Below are 8743 nucleotides of genomic sequence, written 5' to 3' on the forward strand. Positions count from 1 at the left end.
GCACTTTTACGAGTTGAGCGCCACCCAGAGTCTGCAACACAGCGTCTAAATGACGCTTTTGCGACTCTATTTCGCTCAGCCCGTCCTCGGCCCTACTATGAACGAGTAATGGGGCGCGTAGGCACGGTGCTGTCGCATCACGTAAGCCACCTCTCGGTTCAAGGTGAAGGCTCCGGTGCTGAAACAATGCGCACAGACTATGCAGCTGGGGACGCTAGAGACGGGAACTTTACGAAGCAAAACCGCTCGCCATTCGCAAACCCAGCAAAATTCCTCCCGGATGCCATCACCCAGATGAAAAAAATATGCGAGCAAAGCTATGACCATGTGATGACCCTTCTCGTGGATTCGGGTGTACGTTTTGGGAATGGCTTGTGATGTCTTAGGTTTTAAAAACGCACCGGTGACATATTTTCTTCGACTAAGGAGTTTCGGACAATCTCCGTGAAGGCACATGCGATGTCCGTAAGTCTGCACGGATATCTTGCGCGAGCCTCCGCCAGTCAACTATCGTTCCATCGTCTTTGACGCATACTTGATCGAAGAGAGTAAGTGGTGCGTTGGTCTCTACTCCAGTGAGCTTCGTTAAGCGTTATCGATTGGTAGGGAGCTTTGCTTTGTCTACTTGCACCGTTAAGTACTGACGTGCAAACACTACTCTTAGCATGGCCCGCCACGCCTCACTTAGCCCGCGTCTGGGGCAGCTTCAGGGCCTCTTTCAGTGCCCCGAACATTTCAGCTTCCGCCACTGAACCCTCTTTCTTTTGCCGAATTTGTATGCTCGCAAAAGTGTCGTTAGACCCGCCTTTATGTCGATGCTGCGCAGTCGCCACCTCTGGTAGTTTTGATCTTGTTGCGCACGCTGCAAATTAATTTGTGCATTCCATACCCTTTTCACGTTATATGACGCATGTAACACATTATTTTTAGTGAGCCGGTATAGCCACCAAGGGAAGCTCACAGCTTTCAGTAGAGGAGCAACGGGGGTCGCCCGGAGCTAAGAAATTAGACGCGTAGGGGTGTTACTGGCGCTTGAAAAATATTGAGGGCAGAACATAGTATCGGCAGGCTTAATGCACCATGCCAAAACTAAGCGAGTCTTCACCCTTTATGTACGAGGATTTAGACCCGACTTGCGGCTAAAGTGAATCGAAGCATGGCGTAATACACCTCGGAAGTCACGAGCGGTCGCTTGGTGTTTGCAATAAACCCACGTCATCACAAACGAGGAAGTCAGGGGTTTGATGGCCACTTGGGGCCGATTGTGGGGACAATAACCAAGTATAAAGTTCACCGCTCAGCCACCCAAGCTGTTGCACTGGAGTATAGGGAAGAGCAAAGCTGCAGAAGTAGCCATTCTTCTGACCCCATAATCGGTAGAGAGCGCCGAACAATGGTGCGAAGACGCTTGGACGGAGCGAGTAGCACTCCAGCTCCAAGAGTGGATTCTGCTCAATGTGAACGGACTAAATGTTCAGGCGCAGCGTGACAAATTCTTCGGGCAGCTGGAAAAGTGGCGATTACCCAGAAAGGCGACAATTCCTCGTCGGGATATCAACAGTGTTCAAAGTCCGCAAATGGACAGGCTAGGACCACGACGAGCCAGAAGAGCGTAAAGTGCAATTTAACGAATTTCTAGCCGCAACAGTATCGAGGACGCTCGCCATCTAAGAAGGACCATGCGGAGGAGGAGACGGCGCTAGATCCGCTGGTTCATTTTACTTATTGGGAAGGCGAGAGGGCCAGTAAAATTGATCGCTATTACGTGCCTGGATCGTGAACTAATCGGGTCCAATGGATTTCGGTCGAGGTCCCTCCCCTGCATACCGACCACAAAATAGTAGCTCTCCACCTCTGTATGGGGACACGGGTGCGCAGTACACGTTGACGACACCCAGTCTCATACCATTACAAGACCAATCAGCCCAGAAGGGTTCTTGATGAAATCCGAGATGGCATGATGAAAATAAGAATAGTCTAGTCACCGAGCACCTTCAATGGGATGCGGCGGTCCGGAATAGCACATTAAGTATTCGAGAGGTGGCAAAGCGAGCAGCGCCGCGTCGAGCCAGATACGTTCGACGACTGCGAGCGCAGAAAGGGACTATAATAAACTAGAATGACCAGATAATAGCTAATATTGAAGACTGGCAGGAGGAGCAGCTCGTGTGATTAGGCAATAAAATGGAACGCACGATGGATAGATTAAGATAGAGTTATAAGCGAGTCTCAGATTGGGAACATGATCAGCACGTCACGAAAATTTGGCACATACGTGGGCTAGCGTTCGGTCAGCAAAAAACGATTGCGGCCAAATTGGCATTGGAAGGAGCCTCAAAAATGGGCCGCAGCCGTAGAGAAGTTACGGTTGAAGACATCAACAGCGAGTTCACGCGATTCTTGAAAATACCGAGTGACAGACGACTGAGTGGAATAGGCATTGCAGCGCTTATGGCGTAATTTACGGAAGCCGAAGTGCTCCAGGCCGTTAAAGTTTTAAATCGCCATTTAGCTGCTGGGTCAGATGGGTTCAACGATGACTTCTATAAATCTACCCAGGCAAATATGGTAACGATACTGGTGACCATTAGCAACGAGATACGAACAGGCGCAGCTACGCACCCTCTTTTCCTAGAAGCTTTAGTTAATTCGTTGCGAAAATAAGGGTGACTCACATGACGCAATAAATTATCGTCCGATAGCGTTACTCCAAACCATCTACAACATTTTTGCCAAAGTCATTGCGTCAAGACCTCAACGACTTCTTCCCAAACTTATCGGGAGTGCACAGCAAGGCTTCATTAGAGACCGGCTCATGCAAAAATCAGTAATAATGATTTTAGCGCAACTGCAAACTGCAAATAACCATCCAGAGCTTAGCGCGGCAGAGACCCGTGCCATTTTGCTGCTTAGTTTAAAAAAAACTTACGACACGGTCGACCATGAATTTCTGAACATTAAAACGGTTCGGATTCCGACAGGATTCTGTACACCTTATAAGAGGTATGTACATCGGCACTGCGGCAATATTCCCAGTCAATAACGATCCGTCAGATGCGTGGTGGAGTCATATATTATGCAGGTATGTCCCTTGGCACCACGTCACTTTCTCTTAGCGGCAGAAATCTTTAGTTTTACCGTTGAAAACAAGCGGGCGATTTTCAAGGACTCCCAATTCCAGGTATGCCGGAGAAGCAGCACGTGTTGTCGGCGTTCGTGGCCGACTCGACAATATGTCTGGCACATGATCAACAAGTCCATCGGGAAATGGAAACAGTTCAGCGATTCGGTACGCTTTCAGGAGTCCATGTACAACCGGCGAAAAGCAAGCTGATATTTCTAAACAAAGCAATCAGTGTACCTCAGTATGGTGGACTTTCCGTATTTCAGGCCTCGGATATCGCTCAATACCTTGGATACAAGGTTGGGACAGGATAGTCAACCTACACTGATTACAGTGAAGGTGGGGTGCCTCGACAACATCACGTACACGACGTGCAGAGGAAGGCTCTAACTAGCGAAGAAGTCTTAGCTACTAAAAGTAAATTCTAAGCTATAGCATAGAGGAAAAAGTAAAACTGTACTCATATGTTAACCTTCCATAAAGATCTTCTATCTACTACTGACTTTATTATATCAATAAATAACTATGTATGGCGCCTACTTGCGCACCGCACAATCGTATCTTGTACAGATTGGCGGGATTAATTCAAACTTAAATTAACGAATTAATAGAACTAATGTCTTATTTCCGTCAAAAATTTTATCAAATTTGGTAATATTGGAATTCAGTAAAACCTCTACTAATGTATAGTCCTGGTGGAACCTAATTATATAACTTACCAGATTTTATATATATTTGGAGGTGATCAGCTGGAGCGCTCTTCGCTCAGCTAATAGAATTTCCGCATCTGATCTTTTGGGCCCCGTAAATAGTTTGCATTATAATTTTATTGAATGGACAAATTGTACAGATTGTGAAGATGTAAAATTTTAAAACAAGTGGAGTTTTCTAGCTTTTGACTTGCGCCTCAATCTATTTACAGTCTCTTTTTTAAAACTGATTATCTCCATTAGCAAGATTTTGAAAAAAGAATGATTGCGAGATAATGGGAGAACCGGAACTTAAAGCAAAGCGTCCGAGAATCGTGAGCTTTCCGGATCTTGAGGAGGCACTTTTCCTTTGGGATCTGTAGCGTCGACACCGAAGTGTCTTTATTACCTACGATATCATCAAGCTGCGTGGTTAGCGATTTGCAGAGCTGCTCAACAAACCAGAATGCAGCATTGAATTCCCAACTGGATGGCTTAAAAAATATATCCTACAATAAAGTGAAATGTATTAGGATTCATGGTGAAGCCGGATCAGCTGCATTGATTCTGCAATGCCGGCATTGCGAGCTCGTGTTGCTGTCTACAGTCCAGCTAATGCTTACAATATGGGCAAAACTGGGCTATTACTTGTACAGCATGGTGCCAGACATCACCATTGCCCAGTAGATTTCTTGCGGGTTTTAGAAAAATCAAGACTAGGATCACAGTCGCTCTCACCGCCAATGTCGATGGATCGCACAAACTACCACCATTTTTACTGGGCATGCCGAAAAAACTCGCTGCTTCAATCGCAAAATTGGTGAACAATTTGGGTTTACTACCGGTCCAACAAAACAGCTTGAATTACTGGCGTATTTTCCAAGTGTGGTTGAAGCGCCTTCAAACAGATATGCGTGCAGCAAACGCAACATTCTCCTGCTCATGGATAATGCACCTTCGCAAATTTTGAATGAGTGTCCCACTCCGAATGTTGAAGTATGCATGTTGCCACCAAACACATGATCAAAGATCCAGGCAATGAATGCAAGGATTATTGCTGCGTTTAAGAGGCGCTACCGACGCTTCCAGTTACAAAATGCATTGGATCTTGATGAGCGGAATAAGCAACATCTTTACAAGGTCGACCATCTTACCGCAATGAGGTGGTGCCTTGAAGCGTGGGACGGGGTTTCTTTAATAACAATCGAGAACTGTTTTCGCGACACCGTTTTTTTTACAATGTAACAGGCGACCTATCTCTAATATTGGAAAAGAAGAGTATTGAGGAGGACTTCATCGTTGCTCTTGAAAGATTGCCATTGCGTAACCCAGTGTCGATTCAATTGCTAATAATTGCAGATGACAGTGGTATAGAGCATGTGTTTTTGAGTGACGAAGAATTGCAATCCTCGTCAGATGTGATCATAATGGTTTGCATGCTAATGGTAAAGCTTAGGAGAAAGAACCAGTCAAGCTTACTCGTGACGATAAGCTGTAAGGGCTTTCTGTGGTGATTTCAATGATAAATCCAGCAGATCCTGTTGAACAACAAATACACTGTTAGCTACGTAGAATTCAGAACAGTATCGGGTGTGAAAATTTCTAACAGTCAACACTTGACACCTGGCTAGGCCAGTAAAGATAAAATTCTAAGAAGTTATGTTGGTCCATCGGGCTATAACTTATGATTTATAACTTAGTCACCTTAGAACGATGTTTGTTCCATATTTATGATAGCTGATAAGGTTCTTACTTAGCGGAGGATAACTTATCGGAGGTTTTACTGTAAGTCAATATTAAGAAAAGATAATAATTTTGTACTTCTTCTTTCATTTCCTCTCATAGGAAATCATATATATTATTCCTCTTATAGAATTTTAAATTTTTATGTAATGGACACCCGTTACATAATTCCCTTTTTAAAAAACGGTCACTTTAGTGACTGACGTAAGGTGACATAGAGTACTATTATTCCGCTCTGTAAGTAAGCACTTGTTGGCTTTATTTTAATTCCAACTTTTGATTGCTCATGGTTTCGAAATCCGTGCGCGTATCTTACGGAGCCGCAAAGCTGGCAGCTGCACGGCTAAGTGCAGCTGCTAGTGACGCAAATGTTTCAGTAGACGCTAATGCTTCTACTGTTGGAAAAGTCACCTCCTACTCTAATTGGAGATGGTCACCTGCTACTCCCATTGCATGTGGCAGAGTCAACTGCTACTCCCATTGTGGGTGACTGGGCCAAGTCGGCGTCTTTGCCCGACTCGGTGGCAACTGTTGAGGGCTCTGGATTAACCGGGGTCATGTCCGTATAACCTACGAACTGAAACGGGACAACCAAAGTGGTGATGACGAAGTTGTCTGACACTTCGTTAAACCCTTTTGGTGCGGAGTCATCTTGCAATGACTCCATGGACGATGATAACTCTGGGGATGTCAATATGCATCACAAATAATGAAAGGTCACTTCGGTAAGCATGCTACGGGCGGTGCTAGTATGTATCACCAGGGACGGAGTGATTCTAACGATAACTCCTAGAGAAATGTTAGCATTACGATAGCATGAACCAACGGGAGAGGGACCGCAATGTTTTGCGATTTGCTCCCGAAAAGAAGCCTTGGTTGCCCTCTAAGGGCAGCCTGATTCATTGGTCATACCAGGCCAACGATCGGTACCATATTCCGCTATTCGACTCATCCAGGCTTCACAAGCCTGGTGAGAACGAAACGGAATTCTTCATCGATTCCTTTTCCGGCATCAGTGGTACACATGTAAGCGGGCAAAGGATGTCACTCTTTTTTTCCAAGCTTGGGAAGTATCTGTACAGAATGCTCAAAACCAGGCCTCGCGGCCTAGTGGGGGACTCATGCCCATGCTGTTTTGAGGGTGCAGGTCATGCCCCTAAGGAGGCATACTCCTTTAAAAATCCTTATTGGAAGACGCTCATCTCTTGTGAGATGTGCGAAGAGATTGAGAAGATCCAGTCCTTTTACGAGCGCTGGAAGCGCTTGTTCTCGGATGGACCCTCTGTCGAGGTGGATGAGTCTCATCGTACTGTCGAACGAGATCTAGAACTAGCAATCACCAATTGGGAATGAGGTTCCCAATCATCATTCTAGGATGTAAACCCTCGCCAAAGAACGAGATAAATCGTTCAACCCCTTTCACTTAACGGTGATTTGCGAAGCGTTCGACAAGGAAACGCTTTTCACCACTCCAATCTGTTAATGGAGTGGAGGAGGAGAGAAAATCGAGTTCGCCCCGTTTGCCGAACCTGAGTCAACACCGTGACTTGGATCACGTTCCTTAAGATCCCGTCGTCACTAGTTAGCGGTGACGGTCGACAATGTATCTCGTGACCAGTTGAGAAATTGTGCGCAGGTTGCGACTGATCATCTGGCGAACGAAATGACACATCAGTACTTCGAACCGAGCTGGTGACAGGTCGTAAAAATCATCCTTAGAAGATGTAGTGGAACGTCTGGTTCGTGAGAATCAGACTCTGCCCCGAGACAATCATGATTTAGCTCGGGACCATCAAGCTTTGGCGGACGCCTTAGACCGTTCCGGGGTGATTGGGAATCGGAAGAAGCCTCGTACTAATGGTACGGGCGGATACGCCCAACCTAAAACGAAGGATGCGTACGTATACTACAAGGCAGCTCGGTCGTGTACGCATTGCCTTGGAGATGTAGTACACGAAACGGGCCGATATAACTGGGCAGTAATTTATTACTGCCTACATTTGCCACTTCATGTTTTGGTAGCCTTACCGTAGACAGCAGGAGTAGGTCATTAACAGTAAAAGGAAGTATGTTTGCTCCTCCATTTTTGTCAGGGTTCCGTTTCTGTCGGTTCACCGCATCAGCGATGGAATCCTGTACGAAACGGACCACTGCTTCTCTAGCCAACAGAAAATCACCGGCTAACTCAGTTTTATTTGTTTTCAGTGCGATTGGCTCGCACTGCGGAGATATCAATCTCCTTATTATTGAGAGTGTTATCGTTCTCATTCATTAATTATTTCGATGCTGAGTCTTTCATCATCGTTGTTAAAGTCAGTAATAGCATTATTGGTATTACTGAGTTTGTCCCTTTCAATGTTAATTAGATCAACATTGGTAGCCTTCGCATTAACTTTAGTGCTAATGCGTGATGACCAAGAACTAGAAGGTTCTTCGCTTGAGCGAGTCTATCTCCCCTTAAATAAGAGTCACTCACAAACGAGGTGGATTTACGTGTGTGGCGTAAGCCATTCAAGACAAAATGGTGTATGCTTTGTAGAAGCATGCAATGAATTGTTGATGGCAAATGTTAACATCGACAAGAACTCGCTCCAACTCGTAAAGGTGTGGACGTATCTGCGAAGTATCTCTTCTAGGATACGATATGCGCGTTCTGACTGACGATCTGTTTCAGGATGGTCAGAAGTTGACATTTTAAATTGTGTTCCAAGTGATTAGAACACAGATTTCAAAAATTACGCCGTGAATCTGGAGTTTCGATCTGAGGCCAGCTCACAGGGTAACCCATGGGGAATACCGTGTCGATAAAGACACGGGCACAGCCCGTAGCCGTGATCGACTCTGGTATGCAGCAAGATGTACCATCTTGCTGAATAATTACAAAAACAAGAATTCCATTGTTTTTGTGATCGCCTTCAGGAAATCCGAAGACGAAGTCCATAGATACGGACTGCCAACACTCTGCCGAAGTGGTAGAGGCTGAAGTGGTGCACGGGATGAAGGGCTAGGCTTCACCTGTTGACATACCTCGCAAGCACGAATGTACTTGCGCTCGAACTTATACTGGCGGGGCCAGTAAAAGGCGCGACTTACTGTGAGGTAAATCTTCTCATGTCCACGATGCCCACTTGTTGGAGCATCGTGACACTCATACATGATGCGCAAGCGCAAATCATTGTGAGTTGGG

Source organism: Bremia lactucae, assembly GCF_004359215.1.
Source record: "Bremia lactucae strain SF5 chromosome Unknown BlacSF5_NotPlaced_17_SHOA01000003.1_2250557bp, whole genome shotgun sequence".
NCBI lineage: Eukaryota > Oomycota > Peronosporomycetes > Peronosporales > Peronosporaceae > Bremia > Bremia lactucae.